At 39.3% G+C, this 21,021-nt stretch overlaps 1 protein-coding gene across 2 annotated transcripts in view; it reads left to right on the forward strand.

Annotated features, from left to right (window-relative positions):
- FER (FER tyrosine kinase) overlaps positions 1–21,021 on the forward strand; it is a 467,773-nt gene that overhangs the window by 154,928 nt on the left and 291,824 nt on the right. The window lies entirely within an intron of this gene.

Below are 21,021 nucleotides of genomic sequence, written 5' to 3' on the forward strand. Positions count from 1 at the left end.
TTTTTGGTAACTATCTGGTATATGTCTTTTTTTTTTTTTTTCAGAGAAACTTCTGAAGGTCATTCTTTTGCTTGGCTTTCAAACCTTAGTAAAGCTTTTATTCTCTGAGTATGGTTTATAATATTTCCTTGTCCCCATGTGGCTGTGGAAGTGGTTCCTTCATAGCCTGATTTAGTGGTAGATTGTCACTAAATGGTAACGTATCCCCATTTTATAACTACAACTAGAATATAGAGTTTGCAATTTAAAATATAATAGTTCATTAAGTATTTCATTAAGAACTCATCATCCTTTAGAGTTTTATCTTTGATAATCATTGAAGAAGAGGTTTTTCAATAAATGAATAAATAGTGTTTTAAAGAGTATATATAATACTGTGATCCCAAGTGGCATTAGTGGTAAAAACCCTCCTGCCAGTACAGGAGAAACAAGAGATCTGGTTTGATCCCTGGGTTGGGAAGGTCCCCTAGAAGGGGGCATGGAAACCCACTCCAGTATCCTTGCCTGGAGAATCCCTTGGACAGAGGAGCCTGACTGGCAATGGTCCATAGGGTCGCAAAGAATTGGACCCAACTGAAATACAACATAGTACAGTTTAAGAGACTAAACTGCTTTCTGGTACTTTCAGACCTTCTCCTGTACCCATTTATTAAATGATGATAATATCTTATGAACGTTTAGAAAGTGATATCAGGTGTCTCATTTTATTCAATTTATTTTAAATAGCTGAAATGCTGTGTGTTTCTATACATCTTATCTATTCACTGAAGTAATGCCTTTAGTAAGTCTTTAAGGAATTTACAAAGAAATGCTGTGTGTAGTTTAAGGTAATAAAGTAACATTTTATATATCAAACAGGACATTCCACCAATTGATGCCAATTGATGAGATTCTACAGTATGTTTTATAAACAAGTAAAAACTATTTTCAGTTAGTAGTTCTTACAACTAAGTAATATTCCCACATATACCAATGAAATCTTTGCATAATTCAGCCTTTCAGTAATAATTAGAATATAACTTTTCATTTTATTCAAAAAGCCAAAATATTAAAACTATAAATCGTTTTTCCCCAAATGTCTGTTTAAGCATTATGAGTAATTTTACCAAAATGCTTGAAATTCAGGTAAGCAGGCCCATTGGTTTTTCCTGTTTATAAATTCTATCTTTACAAATGATATCTTTGTATTTCAATAAGGGAAATTTAGTTGAGTATTGGAAGAATTGGAAGAACTAAAAATTAAACCGTAATATAGTGAAAAATAGTAAAGCTTGGCCTAAATATTATTTAAGAGCAAGTTATTAACTATTCTGTGCTGTACTTAGTCTCTCAGTTGTGTCTGACTGTTTGTGACCCCATGGACTGTAACCTGCCAGGCTCCTCTGTCCATGGGATTCTGCAGACAAGAAAACCAGAGTGGGTTGCCATGCCCTCTTCCAGGGAATCTTCTCAACCCAGGGATCAAACCCAGGTCTCCCGCATTGCAGGTTGATTCTTTACCATCTGAGTCACCAGGGAAGCCCAAGAATATTGGAGTGAATAGCCTGTCCCTTCTCCAGAGGATCTTCCCAACCTAGGAATTGAACCGGGGTCTCCTGCATTGCAGGTGGATTCTTTATTAGCTGAGCTAATAAACTATTAACTATTCTACATTTCCTAATTAATGGCAATGTTAACCAAAATACAGACTCCTCAGTGGTGATTGCTTCTGTGAAAGAGCGTCCTTAAGGAACTGTACTGCTGAGATGGGCCATGGATTGTATATTCTTAAAAAATTCCAAGGTGATTCAGATAATCATGGTTAGAAGTCTCGTTAGGCTGTTAGATGTATTGACATTTATTTCAACTTTGTAATTTTATGAGAATAAACAGATCTAAAGAATTGTGTAGGCAAGTAATATAAACATCTTTGCCAGGATAGCAAGAATGAAAGTCGCTCAGTTGTGTCTACCTCTTCGTGACCCCGCTCCTCTGTGCATGTAATTTTCCAGGCAAGAACACTGGAGCGGGTAGCCATTCCCTCTTCTAGGGGATCTTCCCGAGCCAGGGGTTGAACCCGATTCCCCTTCATTGCGGGCAGATTCTTTGCCGTCTGAGTCACCAGGGAAGCTGATCCTCTAATGTTGTCTTTTTCACCTAAGTCTAATTTTGGCCAAAATACCAAGGAGGAAATGATAAATATTAAGTATTGAAAAGTAAGGGCTTCTTTAGTAGCTCAGACAGTAGAGACTCTGCCTGCAAAGCAGGAGACATGAGTTCTATTCCTGGAAAAAGAAATAGCTACCCACTACAGTATTCTTGCCTAGAGAATTTCGTGGACAGAGGAGACTTGCAGGCTGCAGTCCATGGAGTCACAAAGAATCTACATGACTGAGCAACTAACAGACAACAAAAACAACACTGCACAGTAATTACCTATTATTTGTGGACACGTGTGTTTCATTTATACATTTAAAGCAGTATTTATTGATCACCTACTATGTGTCAAAGATATTTTTATATGCTTGTAATATATCAGTGCATAAAACTAATGAAGACTCTTAGGAGTTACATTCTGTGGTGAGTGGCACTTAATAAATAAACTGTATATTATATTGTAATTGTAATTGAATGAATGCTCAGTCGTGTCCGACTCTTTGTGACCCCATGGAGTACCAGGCTCCTCCGTCCATGGGATTTTCCAGGCAATAGTACTGGAGTGGGTTGCCATTTCCTTCTCCAGGGGATCTTCCCTATCCAGGGATTAAACCCGAGTCTTCCGAATTGTAGACACACGCTTTACCATCTGAGCCACCGGAGAAGTCTATATATCATATTGGAAGATGCTAAATGCCAGGGCATAAAGACAAAGCAGGGTGGGGGGTCGGGGGCCCAGTGGCTCAGAGGTTGAGATACAATTTTGTTTTTTGGGATACAATTTTAAATGGAAATAAAGATAAGCACCTTTGAGAAAGTGACATTTTAATATTAACAATGTTCTTTTTAATGAAAAAAATGAAATAATAGGTAAATAGTCATCACAGAATCTCTGCTTGGTGGAAATTTTTTTCTATTATTTTTCTTAATTTTCAAGATTTCTGAAAACAACATATGCTGCTTTAATAACTACAAATGTGTGAGTGTTATTAAATAAATACAATATATTCCTACTGCATAAAATAAAAATAGTAGATAAAATAAAATACCTCATAGTCCTGCTTAGTGTTCAAAGGCATCCAGTGATCAATTTTTTACACAAGAAAGTGACATTTGAACCAAACCTTGAACTGGGAAGCTAGTAAACTGCTTAATTTCCAGGAGAAGAACATTCTAGTCAGAGGATGTGTTTATGTCAAAGACAAAGGCAGGGACCTACCTGGACTAAACTGCTTAATTTCCAGGAGAAGAACATTCTAGTCAGAGGATGTGTTTATGTCAAAGACAAAGGCAGGGACCTATCTGGACTGTCCAGGGTATAGTGAGGAGCTCTGAGCAGGGGCAAGGTAAGAGGAGAGGGAATGAGAGTGAGAAGCGATGAGAGCAGGTCTCAGGTCCCGGGAGCATAATGAAGATGCTGCTGCTGCTAAGTCGCTCAGTCGTGTCCGACTCTGTGCGACCCCATGGATGGCAGCCCACCAGGCTCCCCTATCCCTGGGATTCTCCAGGCAAGAGCACTGGAGTGGGTGCCATTGCCTTCTCCAGCATAATGAAGGGTCATGCGTTTTCTCTGAATGAAAGGGAAGCCGCTGGATGAGGAGGTTATAACAGAAGATGGACATACTGTGACTTGTGATTTCAGTGATCGCTGTGTCGATAATATACTTAAAGGTGATAAGGTTGGAAGAACAGGGCTTTTGCCACACCCGGGAGATAGATGATGACACACTGAGGGTGGCGTCATGGGAGGCCGTGAGAGGTGATTCGTTTCTGAGTGTGGTTTGATGACTGAAAGTGAAAGTGAAGTTGCTCACTCGTGTCTGACTCTTTGCGACCCCATGGACTATATTATAGCCCACCAGGCTCCTCTGTCCATGGAATTTCCCAAGCAAGAATACTGGAGTGGGTTGCCATTTCTCCAGGGGATCTTCCCGACCCAGGGATCAAACCCGGGCCTCCTGCATTGCAAGCAGACAGTTTTACCAGCTGAGCCACCAGGGAAGCCCATGAGATTTCCTGTGGGTTTAGTCCGGGGTATGAGAGAGAAGATTCGAGAACAGTTTTCAGATTTGAGGAGGAGCTCTAGAGGAACAGTGTTTGTTTCAAGTGTGGGGTAGGACTGCACAGAGTGGCCTTGATGAGGAAGAGCAAGGGTTCTGTTTGTCTTTCCAAAAAAAGAGAGAAAAATAAAAGAAACACCCCATCAGTGTGGAAATTTGGTAGTTCCAGAGCATGTTTTGGACTGGAGATATACATTTGAGAGTTGCAGGCATCAAATGGTGTTTAAAACTATTTGACCATAGAAGGTCACCAAGTGAAGGAGGCAGAGAAGAAAAGGGAAGCAAGGGCTGCTCTCTGGGGCGCTGCACGTTAGGTCCGGACAAGGAGGAGTGGGCATAAACTGAGGAGGAGTGCCCAGTGAGGGGGCAGAAAGTTGAGAGTTCGGTGTCCTCGAAACACACTCCAAGGAGAAACGAGTTCTGTGGTTTTGGACCTGCCAGGTTAGGGCACTTCCTGATTTGACTGCAGGACTTTGCTGAACTTTCTGTATCAAATGGCCAAGAGAACTATAGCACAGAATGCTCTCTCTCTGGAAATACTGCTCCCATCCTTTCTCAGTCCTTTTTCAGAGTGTCCTGAAGGGACCACTGTGCAATGGAAACTGTACTTTGAGAAGTGAATTAGAAGACAAATCCTTTCTTATCTAATTGAGTTATTGACTGATTAAATGTGCTGTTAATGCTAAAGGCATTTTGTGTTGTTTCAGTGCTCTATGGACCCAAGGATTATTTTATCTTATTCTTCAATTTTAGCTCTGCAGGCAGAAGAATCTGCCTTTTGGGGCAGAGTATAAGGGTAAACTCTTTGTTGGCTGCCCTTGGATAATGATGGCAATACCAAGATTTCTAGTCCCTGACTAAACATTGCCTGACTTGACTCTCTTGCTTTCTCTCTCTCAATCTGTTACAAAGTGTTACATGATTGTTTTTAGCTCTCTGGTTGTAAAACATGATAAATTTTCAACCAGTGTCTGTTGAATTGAGGAATTGCACTTCCTTTTTATTCCAGAGTAATCTAATTATCTTACTTTATAGCAGTGTATACATTAGGCCAAATATAATGATTTTTGTTCAATCTCCTTTATATGTCAAATATAGCTAGAATTGATGGCACCATGGAATGAGTTCTTTTTAAATGTTTTTAGCTATACTGTAAGATAATTGCCTTTACTTTGATGTTTCTGAAGTTGTACACTTTAAGCCCTTTTACTAGCGTAATGCACAATATAAATTTATCTTCTCTATGTATTTTATTGATTTATGCTTAATTGAACAGCACTGTCAGTAAAATCCTGTTTTGTTACGTTTCAACCAACAAAATATCTTGTTTGTTGACTAAATATTATCTGCCGTTACGATTCAGTGATAATTCGTTTTACCACAGTGTTCAATGTATTTCCAGTTTTTATAGTTAGTCCCTGAATTGGAATGCTGTCAATTGAGATTTCATATTGACAACATTATTGAAGCTTTATCTGTTTTCATCATCAGGTACATTTTCTTTCGTTAAACATAGAAGTTAAATGTTAATTCCAAGCTTTACTGTCAAATGTGCTGAGCAAAGTGCCAGACTGAGACCAGGAGACCTGAGCTGAGCTTTGCCTCTGCTGTGGGGCTCTTGGGAGGTTACTTAACCTTTCTGAGTTGGTTTTTTCTTCCCATAGAAGGAGCAAATGTGTACCCAACTTGTCTGCCAGGATTTCTGTGACACTGAAATGAGATTATGTATTTTATGTTTTATGAAATACTGTTAAAACACGTTTCTACTTCATTTCTTTTTCTAATAATGTACCTTAGTTCACATTTAAATTAATTTGTTAGATACTTACTGAGTTCTTAATTATGAATTATAGATATTTCTGTTGGATTATCGTTTGTATTTCTTATTTATGAAGGCAAACATTGTAATTAATTTCTCTGAATATGTAGAACATATGGGCGCACAGGGGTCTAAGTGTCCTTTTGTGAGTCCTCAGTTCCCTACCTCAGAGGTAACTTTCCAGAAGCATTGTATGCAGATATAAACATGAATTTATACCACATGTTTTCTGCTCTTTTGACATAAATGGTAAAGCATATAACAATACTGTTTACTTTTCTGCTCAATATATTTTAAGTATCGTTTACAACAGTGAATATATACTTCTTTTTTTCATTTATTTGTTCAACAAATAAGTATTTATTTCATGTCAGCTATCAGTTACCACTCTAAGTTCTGAGGATGCAGTAGTGAACAAAATAAACTTTTTTTTGTTCTCATGGACCTTGCACTCTTAACTGAAGCAGACAGACAGTAAATTTATATTTCTATATGTGTGTGTATACACACACACACACACACACACACACTCATGTAGTCAGGTGGTGGTAAGTTCTTTGGAGAAAATAAAACAATGGAAGAAGAGGGTATGAAGGAGACAGACAGTAAATTTATGTACATGTATATAGTGTCAGGTGGTGGTAAGTTCTTTGGAGAAAAATGAAGCGGGAAGGAAGAAGAGGGTGCTGGGAGGTGTTTTATATGGATGGTGGTCGAATATGGCTTCACCGATCAAGTGGTGTTTACACAGAGATCTGAAATGACGAAGGAGCAAACGGTGGGATTGCCTGGGGTGAGGATATTTCAGGCGGTGGGAAAAGCCGCGGGAAGGCTCTGGGGCAGGAGTTTGCTTCTTGTGTTGGTGGAGCACCCAGGACGGCCGTGCGCTTGGAGCCGGATGAAGCAGGGGAGGGTCGGGGAAACGGCCAGTGTTCAGATCACACAGCCGCGCAGACCATGGTGAGCACTGTGATGCTGACTCAGGGACATAAGATTCTGAGCAAAGAATGACATGTGTACATGGTTTATAATATTTTGTTATTAAGACAGTTTTGGTGAAATCCTATACTTTTTCTATGTATATAAATGGAGATTATATGTAAGATCCATTTTAGAGGGTTTTGTGCAGTTTATATAGGTTTAGATTTTACTTTAAAATAATTTAAAAGTTTCTTAATCTGAGAACAATGTAAGTTATGGATATTAATTACTATATTAATATTGACATTAGTGTTTCAGTCTTATAGATGAATACATTCTTGCTTTCAGCTTCCCTTTGGCATAGATTTTTATCATGCTCATCTTTTAGTAGCTCTCTAGTTTATTAAATTATTAGATTCTCCAGTAGATCTGATACTTAAAGAGTATTTAGAGATACATGCTTTATGTAATTGATGGACAGATTTTTAATTTATAAAACAAAGATGTTAGGAGGTGATAATGATTACATTATAAAAAATTTGTTGATTTTTCCAAATGATTCAGGTCAAGATTCCTTAACATGCTAACCACAGGGGAACCACCAATCAAAACCACAGTGATATATTACCTTACTCTGATCAGAATGGCCCTTATCAAAAGAACAATAGATAACAGTGTTTGGCAAGGATGTGAATGGGCAGGAATGCTTTGGCACTGTGGGTGGGAATATTAATTGGTTCAGCCCCTGTGGATAACGGTATGGAGGTTCCTCAAAAAATTAAAAATAGAACTGCCACATAATTCAGTAATTCCATTTCTGTGTATTTATTCCAAAGGACATGAAAACGCTAACTTGGAAAGGTAGTCTGCACCCCATGTTCCCAGCAGCTTCCCAGGTGGCACGAGTGGTATAGAATCCGCCTGCTGCTGCAGGAGACAGAGGCTCAGTCCCTGGGTTGGGAAGATCCCCTGGAGAAGGGCATGGCACCCCACTCCAGTATCCTTGCCTGGAAAATCCCATGGATGGAGGAGCCTGGCGGGCTGCAGTCCATGGGGTTGCACAGAGTCGGGCACGACTGAGCGACTTTCCATGTAGCACAAAGGGCAGAGAAAGATGTGGAAACTTGAGTCAAACTGGCATGATTTTCATTGTGTTTAAGTAGACTTCTGCCTCCCACCACCTTAGGTCAATTTCATCTGTAAAATGCGGTTAGTAACATGCCCTTCATAGGATTGTCGGCAAAGGCACTTTATAGAGCTCTGGATGGAGTTAGGAAGGAAGGTGTTCAGCGCACAGTCGGTTTCTGTCCCCTTTCTTTTCCTTCTTCCCTCCCTTTCTCGTTTTCCTCTTTTCTTCTGTGTCTTGCACTTTTGTCCCTGTTTCTCCTCTTCCTGCCTTTGCCTTCTTAGTAAACACAGTCAAACAACTTGCATGAGTATTTATTGTGTGCCATGGATGGAGACATCCTAAAGTAAAACAAAGTCTCCGTACTGAAAAATCTACATTCAGCAGGCAGAAAGTTGTAATGAATAATTGATTAACAAGAAAACATCAGAGTTAAGGGCTATGATGAAACTGGTCGTTAATATTCCTCAGATTTTTGCCTTTACCCCAAGGCTTTCTGTTCTTTGTAGTTATGTTATCTGTGGGTTTTTTTTTCCTTCTGTCATGATTTAAACGTTAACTTATGACCCCCATATCTACTTGTCCAAGGAAATTAGGAATACTGAAATATTACTCAAGACAAAGATAAAAAATAAAAGCAGAGAAGTTAAGTGCAATATGCAGATTCACACAAAAAGGTTAAATTAATACAGATTTTAATTTATTGACAATTTCATTATTCATACACGAATTAGATTTCATTTTTGTGTATTTTTTGGACTGTTTACTTATAGAAGTAGTGTTAACTGACATTCTCTGTTATTTAAAATTAAAAAAAACTAAACTATCTTATGGTAGTTTAATACAGATACATTAATTGTAAAGACAGAGGAGAGATCTCATCATATGAAGAACAAAAAAGACTTTTAAGTACATGACTAATTTGTTGTAATAATTGTGAATAATAAAATTGCTAATAGTTTCTATTGATATGAATACATAATACATTATGTATTTTTTCCATAATACATTAATGGTCTTGTGTTTTTTTGCACCCATTAAAAATAGGTCAGTCAAAAGCAACTACTTGGCATATGAACTTTTACATGTCATGTTTAGGACATTCTTTTAAATTTTAAAAATTATCTAATTTCCTCAACCTGAAAAAAGTTATTTCCGTCTCTACAACTTATTTGCTAATTCCTGTATTAAGTTGAATAGTATTCGTCTTGAAATTCATCTGAGAATATATCATCTTTTGATTTGAATTATAGGCAGACAGTTGACCTTGCATGTGGTAAGGAATTCATATATTTTTATCTCCAAAGCCTTACATCTTAAATTTTGAAAATTATTTTATGACATATTAATTTCTTTAATTGAAAGGTTTAATAAAGACGACATGTGAATATTATGATTGATTGCTTCATTTGGTACCTAATGATAGAATTTTAAATCCTAATAAATTTTCTCTTTTGTTATAGTATTCTGTAGAAAATTATTTCTTAGTATTAATATTTAAAAGATTAAGATTCAAGTGTTCATTTTTAAAATCATTGTTTTATTGCAAATTCCAGGCAAATGATAAAATCTTGAACTAAGGAAGATTTTCTCTGTCAGAATATATGTAGAGATCTTTTAGAGTAGAGTCTAATTCTTGCAGATACATTCTCAGAATTGCTTAAAAATCATTTAATCCTTGGAAGGAGAGATAACTCTATCAGAAAGAAATCATTTATACTCCTGCTGTGTATTTACTGTGTGGTAAATGTTAGAGGCGGAGAAGGCAACGGCACCCCACTCCAGTACTCTTGCCTGGAAAATCCCATGGGTGGAGGAGCCTGGTGGGCTGCAGTCCATGGGGTCGCACAGAGTCGGACACGACTGAGTGACTTCACTTTCACTTTTCACTTTCATGCGTTGGAGAAGGAAATGGCAACCCACTCCAGTGTTCTTGCCTGGAGAATCCCAGGGATGGGGGAGCCTGGTGGGCTGCCGTCTATGGGGTCGCACAGAGTCGGACATGACTGAAGCGACTTAGCAGCAGCAGCAGATGTTACAGGGGCTACAGGAGAAGATAAACAAATTCAGATCCTTTCATCTGCCTTCATTTTGAAACTTGAGTGTTTCTTTCATGGACAACATTTCTCCCTTCCTTTCTCTTTTGCAAACAAGCCATAATTAATTATAGTGCTTGCTGTGAGAGTGTTGCATCCTTTAGAGTGTTTTGGGGTTGAAAAAAGTTTGAGGACTATTGGGCAAAGAATTTTGTCTTATAGAGCTCTTTTTAAAAAATTTTTTTTTATTTTATTTTATTTTTAAACTTTACATAATTGTATTAGTTTTGCCAAATATCAAAATGAATCCACCACAGGTATACATGTGTTCCCCATCCTGAACCCTCCTCCCTCCTCCCTCCCCATACCATCCCTCTGGGTCGTCCCAGTGCACTAGCCCCAAGCATCCAGTATCGTGCATCGAACCTGGACTGGCATCTTGTTTCATACATGATATTTTACATGTTTCAATGCCATTCTCCCAGATCTTCCCACCCTCTCCCTCTCCCACAGAGTCCATATAGAACTCTTTTAAAGTTCTGAATGCCCCTTGTGAAAGTAGCATATTAAGCATTGTGAGATAATAAAATGTACCTCAAATCAAGGCTTGGGGGACTAAACAGAGTGGCAGTCACCCTCAATGTGGGCAGTGCTAGCATGGAAAAAGACCCTTTGAATGAAGTCCTAATATAGATAGCTAAGCTAGAGAGTGGGTGTTGGTGTTAGAAAGGAAACTCAGAAATTGCTGGAGATGAATTTAGTTTCTTTCATAATTTTGTCCTTAGGCCTGTCCCTTTCCTTTTTCAGAAGTAATTTAGGTTGAGAAAGGTGGGGAAAAAATTAGGATAGAGGAGAAAGCTAAAGGAAAAGGTCTTAAAATTTTGGAAAGGAGAACTGACCTCTTTTTCTGTGATATAACCAGAAATGGTAGAGGGCTGCAGGTGGAAACACATGGGCTTAGTGAGAGCAAGGAGCACGTGGGGTAGGTGGGCCAGAAAGGCGAGCGGCGGCGGGTTCAGAGGCCAGTGAGCGAAGGACTAAGAGCAGGGTTGGTCAAACAGGATCAGGTTGGTGAGGGAAAGAAGACAAGAAGGGCAAAGAAGATGGCAGGTAAAGAACAGGAGGGAAACAATACAGAAATAAGAGGTAACTAAAGGAAAGACTAGAAGGGCACTTGGAAAAAGGAGATGGCAGAGGACCGTGCACTAATTGAAAATAAAACAAAAATATTTATTGAACCAAGCTAAGGGTGTCAAAATTTTTACTTTGTAGTTCAGAAATATCTAAAATATGGATACAATTTGTGGTTCCAATATTCATTCTTATATTTTCAAGTTTTACGTCAAGAGCCAAATTATAATGAGTGATTCCCAAAGGTTTTTATTGGATGGTATTTAATAAGAAAAAATAAAATGGAAAATTTTAACGTTTACCCACAAACAGAAATAATTTAGTTCCAAATAATTAGTTCCCCCATAGAGAAATATGTAATTTATTGGTACAGGGTATGAGTGAGAATAGAGTTCCTTTATACCTATGGCTGCTTTGATTTGCTATTTCTTATATCATGGGTATTTGAGATAGCTTATGTTAATATTGTGTAGTTGTTACAGATACCTATACTTTTGATATTGTGAGCCTTTTTCATTTTTGTTATTTATAAAATAGTTATAGTCTTTGCGTGTATTAGTCTCCAATGCAGGTAAATTATTAGCAAAGAAGACTGTGGGATAAGTCTTTATGTTCACTCATGGTTGGATGACATAAGAGGAAATTCAAATCAATGTGAGAATTCTCACTGAGATCCTTTGTTGTCCTCCGTTTGTGCATAATAGAAAATGCATAGACTTTTTCTGTAGCCATAGTTTATATCACATTTGATCATGCTTTCAATAATTTAATTCCTGAGTTTACAACTAATAAAAACAAATTGATCATGGGACCCTACATGTTGATCAGGCAGTGTTTTCTGATATGATGCCGTGAGTATTTTATATCACCTTTTATTTGTATAATTGTCTTAGTATATTAAAAATGTATTTAATCAGAAGGGTTCTTTGCCAGGCTCCTTTGGTAATAATGAAGACCCTTGAGGTTTCTTGTTTTTTACTGATGTACCTAGAGATGTAGATATGCTGTCGGCACGAGCACGTTGATTCTTGTCTCCACTGTTCAACTCACCAAGGGAAAGTGCCTTTGTGCTTCCTAGCGTTTCACGACAGCATCCAATTTAGAGGTCTCAATTTAGTGGTTGCATGTTATAATTGGAAAATTGTGCTAAGGAGTTAAATTATATCTATTTTGAAATACAGACCGTGCTTTTAAAGTGATGAAATAATTTGTGTAGATACTTAAGATACTTGGTATGTGAGGAGTAAAACAAGCATGGCCTAGCCATGCTGTGAAGAGAACGCTGGTCTGTTGTTTTCCATAGGAATTTGAAAGCCTAATTTAGCTTTTGTTTGCCATTCCTTGTAGAACTTCTTGGATGGTTTTTAGGGATGTTGCCTCTTTCCTGTCTCGAAGCGTCAGAGTCAGAGACAGCTTGACTTCTTGCTCGGTGGCTGTACAGTGTGACTGGGGATTAGAATGCTGAAAAGCAAAGAACACGAGGAAGTCTTCCTGTGTCCTCTCCTGTTTCCGCAGAGTTCCTCAGCCGATTGACAGGAAGTGAAAAAGAGCCGTTGCTGGAAGCTTCAGCTGTGTCACTTCTAAAAACGGCAGCCTGGTAGAATGGCCGTGTCTAGGGGTCTGAAAATTGCAGAGACAGTGGTGTCACCAACATTAGATAACCAGGTTTTGTTTTAAGTTGTTTACCGAAAAGACTGTGAGCTTTGGGAGTTTATAATCTTCACATTCCAGGCTTTTCGTCTACATTTCAGATTTACTCGTTTATACACTTGTGTCACCTCTCACTTACTTCCTGCCTAGTCCTCAGAGTATCGGAGGTAGCTAGTGATAATGATACTCAGAAAAATATAAATAAAAAATAAAACCAGAACCAGAAAAAAGGGAGGCTGTAACAGCGGTATGAAGACTGGAGGAAACACTATGTAGCTTATAACATGCTTGGTTACTACAGTAGAGCTATTATTTTGTCTCTAAGCTTCCCAAAGGCCAAAATGGAAAAGAAGATAAAGTTGGTAGTTACTGTTACATAAAAGAAAGCATGTCACATTGCAAGAGAAGCAGAGCTTTTTGCTGTATTTAGCTGTAATAGAATTTCTTCTGGAGGCTTTAACATTGACTTCTGCCGTGACAGTGCCCTTGACGATATCACTGCAGCTCACACTGGAAAGAGATTCATAAGGCCATCTCTTTCAGAATCTAGAATCCCTCATGGAAGTGGAGGCCATAACATCAGAATCAGTCCATGGATGTCTAAAAATACAGCTGTCTGTAAATTGAGTCTATCCAGGAATATAATCTCGGTTTAGAATAATTCATGAGCTGTATGTACTTCTGATGATTCTTAGTACCATTTTTCTCAGCTGCAGTTAGCTTATGCAGTGAGTGATTATTTTCCCTGGAAAAAGTTTTCAACTGCAGGTATCCTATACTTGTTTGCAGGTAGATCTGCAAGGTTAGAAGGATTTACTAGTAAATTAGCTTATGTTTAAAAATTGTTGAAGACCTATATATTCTTTGAAAGTTATTGGAAATATTTTATATGTTTAAAATAATTTTGATATGTTTGTGAAAACAAAGCTCCCATAAAATTATCTAAAGCTTGTCCTTCAAGGGCTAGAAACTATTACTAATGATTTAAAAGGAAATTGTCAACGTTAAACTTCAATTTTTACTTGCAATGTTCAAGATAAATTGATGTCTCACTGTTTATCTCACTGTTTACAAGGTGATCATTCTTAATTTAACTTGGTAGATTTTTTTTATTGGCTTTATGTATAATCACTCTATAGATTTTAAAGATAAGTAAAGAATTCTGAAAATCTTGCTGTTATTTAAAATGTTCCATTTTGGAGGATTTTTCTGAACAGATTTTTTCACTGTCTATTACAATTCAAAATTTAAAATTTCCTAAAAGATTATTCTTTTAGAGACAGTGGATTTGACTCATTGACATTTGGCCAATTAAAGCCTCGTACATTAGGTTACTCTAATATGTTCGTTCAGTAGAATTACCAAAAGAAACTGCATGCTAGACATAAAATATTGTCACTGGCAAGCAACCTCCAAGGAAGCAGTGATTCCTGCCTTACAGATGAGAACATTGTAACTTGGAGAGATTAAGGAATTTGATCAGAATCAAAGTGGCAGATTCAAGCTCAGAATTTTCTGTCTAAATTCTCAGCGTTGTCGCCGGTTTACAAAGCCAGCAGACTTGTAGTCAGAGAGAATTTAGTTCAGATCCTGTCTATGCTGTTAAAGATATGACCATATGCGAAGTCACACAGCCTTTCTGAGGTAAATATTCTTACTTGTAAAATGTACCAAGTCATAGAAATCTCATAGGATTGTTTTGAAAATTAATGAGGTAATGTTTTAAAAAATGTTTAGCACAGTACCTGGCATATAGCTAATAAAAGGTAGCTATAAAGAGAGAAAAAGTTACCATGATGTATTCTAAGGGAAATAGATGGGGAAACAGTGGAAACAGTGTCAGACTTTATTTTTTGGGTTCCAAAATCACTGCAGATGGTGACTGCAGCCATGAAATTAAAAGACGCTTACTCCTTGGAAGGAAAGTTATGACCAACCTAGATAGCATATTCAAAAGCAGAGACACTACTTTGCCAACAAACATCTGTCTAGTCAAGGCTATGGTTTTTCCAGTGGTCACGTATGGATGTGAGAGTTGGACTGTGAGCACCAAAGAATTGATGCTTTTGAACTGTGGTGTTGGAGAAGACTCTTGAGAGTCCCTTGGACTGCAAGGAGATCCAACCAGTCCATTCTGAAGGAGATCAGCCCTGGGATTTCTTTGGAAGGAATGATGCTAAAGCTGAAACTCCAGTACTTTGGCCACCTCATGCGAAGAGTTGACTCATTGGAAAAGACCCTGATGCTGGGAGGGATTGGCGGCAGGAGAAAAAGGGGATGACAGAGGGTGAGATGGCTGGATGGCATCACTGACTCCATGTACATGAGTCTGAGTGAACTCCAGGAGTTGGTGATGGACAGGGAGGCCTGGCGTGCTGCGATTCACAGGGTCGTAGAGTCGGACACGACTGAGCGACTGAACTGAACTGATGTATTCTAAATGTGATTTTTCAGTTTATTCATGTTGGAAGCTATATTCTACATAAACTTAAAAAAAATTTTTTTTGTAGTGTAATACCTAAAGATAAGTTACCAGCAGGTGGAGCTCAGTGTCAGAGAAACCAAATTTCTGAAATTGAGCTATTTTTTAACCTTACGTTTTAAAAATAATATAAATGCATACGGTTTTGAAATTTATATGTGAAGGTTTTCTATTTTTAGCATGCCTACCAAAAGTCATCACCCTGCCAGCTGGTTCTTGAATATGTGAAAGTAGTGCTTTGGTTATTCATATCATTTAAAATTCTTTGTTATTTCTGGTATTATATAATGGGTGACAGTTATTTGCCTAAAGAAGACGTACTTAAAGTGAACTTTGTTTAAGAGACTGACTTAGAATTTGATCATTTCATTCATATTTGGACTGATAATGTCATATTTTATTGGTCAAAACCCTCAAACCTGCCACTCTCACAGTATTCCACTTCTTAGTAAATGGTGTCACCTTTAATCAGCTGCTAAAGCAGAAAATCGTGGGCATCACCCTTGTGTTCACACTTTCAGAAATCTCATATCCATTCCGTCTGTAAGTTCTCATGGTGTTGCCTCCAAAATACCCCCCAGATCTGACGTCTCGTCAGCTCCTTCCCTGCGGTCACCCTGAGAAAGCACTCTGTAAGTTGCAGCCTGGCCTGCTCCTGTGTCCTTGCCTCCCACGCTTCTGTTTCCCGTGGTGTGGCTGAGCACCCTCCTTGTGGTCTTGTGTCTCTCCTGCGTATATGCTCCAGGGGCACCCTAGTGTAATTAGAACGAGGCTTCTCAGCACAGCTGAAACTGCCCGAGCACGTCCCTGCCTACCTCCGCTGAGCAGAGCTGCCCACCCCTTCTCACCCCCTGCTGTCTGGCCTTCCCGATTTTATTTGTCCTTTGATCAGGTCACGCTGCCTCCCATCTCAGGGTCTTTCTGTTTCCTCCCTCTTTAGAGGAAGAACTCTTTTCATCATTTCAACTCAAATGTCATTCTGAGACACCGCTCTGACTACTCTAGGTATAATAGGCTCTTTGACGGCCTCGCTGCACCTTGCCGTGATTATCTTGTCATGCTTTTCCATTTCTTACATGGCACTTCTAGTATCTTTGCTGCTGCTACTACTATTCTGTTGGCTAATGTTTACTATATGGTAGGTTTTTTCTAGGGCTTTCCAGGTGACATTCAGTTGTGTCCAACTCTTTGGGACCCCATGGACTCTACAGTCCATGGGATTCTCCAGGTCAGAATGCTGGAATGGGTTGCCTTTCCCTTCTCCAGGGGATCTTTGCATCCCAGGGATCGAACCCAGGTCTCCCGCCTTGCAGGCGGATTCTTTACCAGCTGAGCCACCAGGGAAGCCCCCAGATGGCACTAGTGGTAAAGAGACCGCCTGCCAGTGCAGCAGACATAAGAGAGTCAGGTTTGATTCCTGGGTCAGGAAGATCCCCTGGAGGAGGGCATGGTGATCCACTCCAGTATTCTTGCCTGGAGAATCCCATGGACAGAGGAGCCTGGTGGGCTGTAACGCAAAGAGTCAGGCATGACTGAAGTGACTTAGCATGCACGCATAGGTTTCTTCTTTGCCTTTCTATGCATTAAATACTTTAAAATGTGTATTTATATGTTTAATAGCTAATTCATTTAGCCATGGAATTTCATTATATACGAATCTCTGATTTCGGTGTCTGTTGTCTTCCCTATAGTCCCTGCTAGACCCCCAAACTGCAGCTCCACAAAGATAGGCACTTTCGTTTTGTTTACTGTGAATTGTTACTGAATTTGTTACTGTGAATTCCATGGCCTTGAGCAGTACTTGGCAAATAGAGGAGACTTAGTAAATATTTTTTGAATATTGGGCAGGTTGTTAGAATTCATAATAATAAATAGAATCATCAAATATTTAAGTAAAAAAATATTCTAGGGGAAAGGGAATAGTTTCTAAGGAAGGAATCATGCCTAACTGATAATTCTTAGAGTTCTTTTTTATGAAAGTAATAGAGAACAGAAAATCATCTACTTAGGTTTTAGGAAAGACTTGGCAATGTTCTTTACTAAAGATTACTACATATTAAGTCACCACTGGGTAGGAAATATACTTTTAGCATTGGCCCAGCAAAAGGTTTAAACTCAGAAATCAGAAGGTAGGAATAAATAGGTATTTCTTTAACTGGAAAATGTAAAAATCAAGGTGTTGTTGTTCAGTTGTTCAGTCATGTCCAACTCTGTGACGCTATGGACTGCAGCATGCCAGGCTTCCGTGTCCCTCACTATCTCCCAGGGTTTGCTCAAATTCATGTCCATTTAGTTGGTGATGCTGTTTAACCATCTCATCCTCTGCCACCCCCTTTTCCTCCTGCCCTCAGTCTTTCTCAGTGTCAGAGTCTTTTTCCAATGAGTCAGCTCTTTGCATCAGTTAGCCAAAAGCATTAGAGCTTCAGCTTTAGCATCAAGCCTTCCAGTGAATATTCAGGGTTGATTTCTGTTAAGATTAACTGGTTGGATCTCCTTGCAGTCCAAGGGACTGTCAAGAATCTTCTCCAGCACCACAGTTCAAAAGCATGAATTCTCCAGCTTCAACTGAAGAATTATGGTCTAACTCTCACATCCATACATGACCACTGGAAAAACTGTGACTTTGACCATACAGACCTTTGTCGGCAAAGTGATATCTCTGTTTTTTAAATACGCTGTCGAGGTTTGTCATAGATTTTCTTCCAAGGAGCAAGTGTCTTATAATTTCCTGGCTGAAGTCACCATCTGCAGTGATTTTGGAGCCAAGGGAAATAAAATCTATCATTGCTTCCAGGACTGGCTGTCATGATCTTAGTTTTTTGAATGTTGAGTTTTAAGCCAGCTTTCTCACTCTCATCTTTCACCCTCATCAGGAAGCTCTTTAGTTCCTCTTCACTTTCTGCCATTAGAATGGTATCAACGTACATAGCTATTAAGAATCCTACCTGTTACAGGTTGAATTGTTTCCTCAAAAAGATACGTTGAAATCCCAACACCCAGTTCTTGTGAATATGGCTTTAATTGGAAATAGTGTCTGTTGCTGCTGCTGCTAAGTCGCTTCAGTTGTGTCCGACTCTGTGCGACCCCATAGACAGCAGCCCCCCAGGCTCAGCCATCCATGGGATTCTCCAGGCAAGAACACGGGAGTGGGTTGCCATTTCCTTCTCCAGTGCATGAAGGTGAAAGGTGAAAGTGAAGTCGCTCAGTCGTGTCTGATTCTTAGTGACCCCATGGACTGCAGCCTACCGGGCTCCTCCGTCCATGGGATTTTCCAAGCAAGAATACTGGAGTGGGGTGCCATTGCCTTCTCCGATAGTGTCTGTAGATGTACTCAAGTTAAGATGAGGTTATTGGAGTAAGCTCTGATTCAGTATGACTGGCGCCCTTGTGAGCAGATAGACTGACATACAGGACGTGTAGTCACGTGAAGGTGGGGCAGACGTAGGAGTTACGCTGCTACAAGAGCGTAGCAAGAGCAAGGAAGGCTACTTCCTTGGAGGTTTTGCGGAGCATGATCTTGTCAGAACCTTGATTTCAGACTTACAGCCTCTAGAATTGTGAGGAAGTAGATTTCTTTCCCTTTAAGCCGCCCAGTGTGCGGTGCTTTGTTAACAGCAGACCTCGGACACTGATACAGCATCCGTTGTGCTTGTTATCTTTAGAAGTGACCTGAAAGACTACCTAGTGAGGTTTCTTGTTGTGGTTGTTTAGGCAGCTAAGTCATGTCTGACTCTTTTGAGACCCCATGGACTGTAGCCCTCCAGGCTCCTCTGTCCATGGGATTTCCCAGGCAAGAGTACTGGAGTGGGTTGCCTTTTCCTTCTCCAGGGGATCTTCGTGACCCAGGGGTTGAACCCACATCTCCTGTGTCTCCTGCATTGATAGGCGGGATTCTTTACTGCTGAGCTACCAGGGATGCCCAGTGAAGTATCTAGATGACATAAAATTTTTCTAATTGTGAAGATGAAAAGTAATGGGTACAGATGATCACAGGAGAAATAACTGAATTAGCTTTTTTTCTGTGCTAGACCAAGAGGCAAGAAATCTAGCTTCTCTAGACTTTATATTCCTTGACTGTGAACATTAATTTTGATTTATTTTATCTCCAAGATTGTTTTAAGATTTAAAGTTTTGTGATTTTATGAGCCTGTGAATTTATATGCCAAGCGTCTTGTAAATGCTCCGTGAATATTGAAACAATAAATAAAACCTACAGGAAATAAAGAAAGGTAGGAAAATACAAGTAAATCTTTGTAGGTGTAAAACTACAAATTATATTTTTAAAATGGTCTAGGGAAAACGTGAGGCAAAGGAAAGAAAATTGAGAATCAAAATTCATTGTTTCTTGAGTGTGTCAGCATATAGAAAAAAAATTAATAAATTGCTAATACACCCTTTGAGGCTCTGTTTTGGCAACAGAATACTTTCAGTGAGCTGGAGTAGAGATTTAACCTGAGAAGTGGAGTATAAGTTAATTCTATAGATTTTTGAAGTAGAGTTGCTTGGACTTGAATTCTGAGTTACCCGCATATTGGCTGTATGACTTAGGGCAAGCCATACAGGCTGTATGACTTCTATGCCTCAGTTTTCTCTTCTATAACCTAAAGTTTGTGATAGAACCTGTCTCATAACGTTATCGTGGGGTATTAAGTGAGCTTTCCGTTTAGTTCAGTCACTCAGTTGTGTCTGACTCTTTGCGACCCCATGAATCGCAGCACGCCAGGCCTCCCTGTCCATCACCAGCTCCCGGAGTCCATCCAAACTCATGTCCATCGAGTCTGTGATGCCATCCAACCATCTCATCCTCTGTTGTCCCCTTCTCTTCCTGCCCTCAATCTTTCCCAGCATCAGGGTCTTTTCAAATGAGTCAGTTCTTCGTATCAGGTGGCCAAAGTATTGGAGTTTCAGCTTCAGCATCAGTCCTTCCAATGACCACCCAAGGACCGATCTCCTTTAGGATGGACTGATTAGATGTCTTTGCAGTCCAAGGTACTCTCAAGAGTCTACTCCAACACCACAGTTCAAAGGCGTCAATTCTTCAGCACTCAACTTTCTTTATAATCTAACTCTCACATCCATACATGACTACTGGAAAAACCATACTAGGAAAAGGAGTATGTCAAGGCTGTATATTGTCACCCTGTTTATTTAACTTATATGCAGAGTACATCATGAGAAACGCTGGGCTGGAAGAAGCACAAACTGGGAATCAAGATTGCTGGGAGAAATATCAATAACCTCAGATATGCAGATGACACCACCCTTATGGCAGAAAGTGAAGAGGAACTAAAAAGCCTCTTGATGAAAGTGAAAGAGGAGAGTGAAAAAGTTGGCTTAAAGCTCAACATTCAGAAAACGAAGATCATGGCATCCGGTCCCATCACTTCATGGGAAATAGATGGGGAAACAGTGGAAACAGTGTCAGACTTTTTGGGGCTCCAAAATCACTGCAGATGGTGATTGCAGCCATGAAATTAAAAGACGCTTACTCCTTGGAAGGAAAGTTATGACCAACCTAGATAGCATATTCAAAAGCAGAGACATTACTTTACCAACAAAGGTCCGTCTAGTCAAGGCTATGGTTTTTCCTGTGGTAATGTATGTATGTGAGAGTTGGACTGTGAAGAAAGCTGAGCACCAAAGAATTGATGCTTTTGAAC

This window comes from Bos javanicus, chromosome 7 (assembly GCF_032452875.1).
Source record: "Bos javanicus breed banteng chromosome 7, ARS-OSU_banteng_1.0, whole genome shotgun sequence".
Lineage (NCBI taxonomy): Eukaryota > Metazoa > Chordata > Mammalia > Artiodactyla > Bovidae > Bos > Bos javanicus.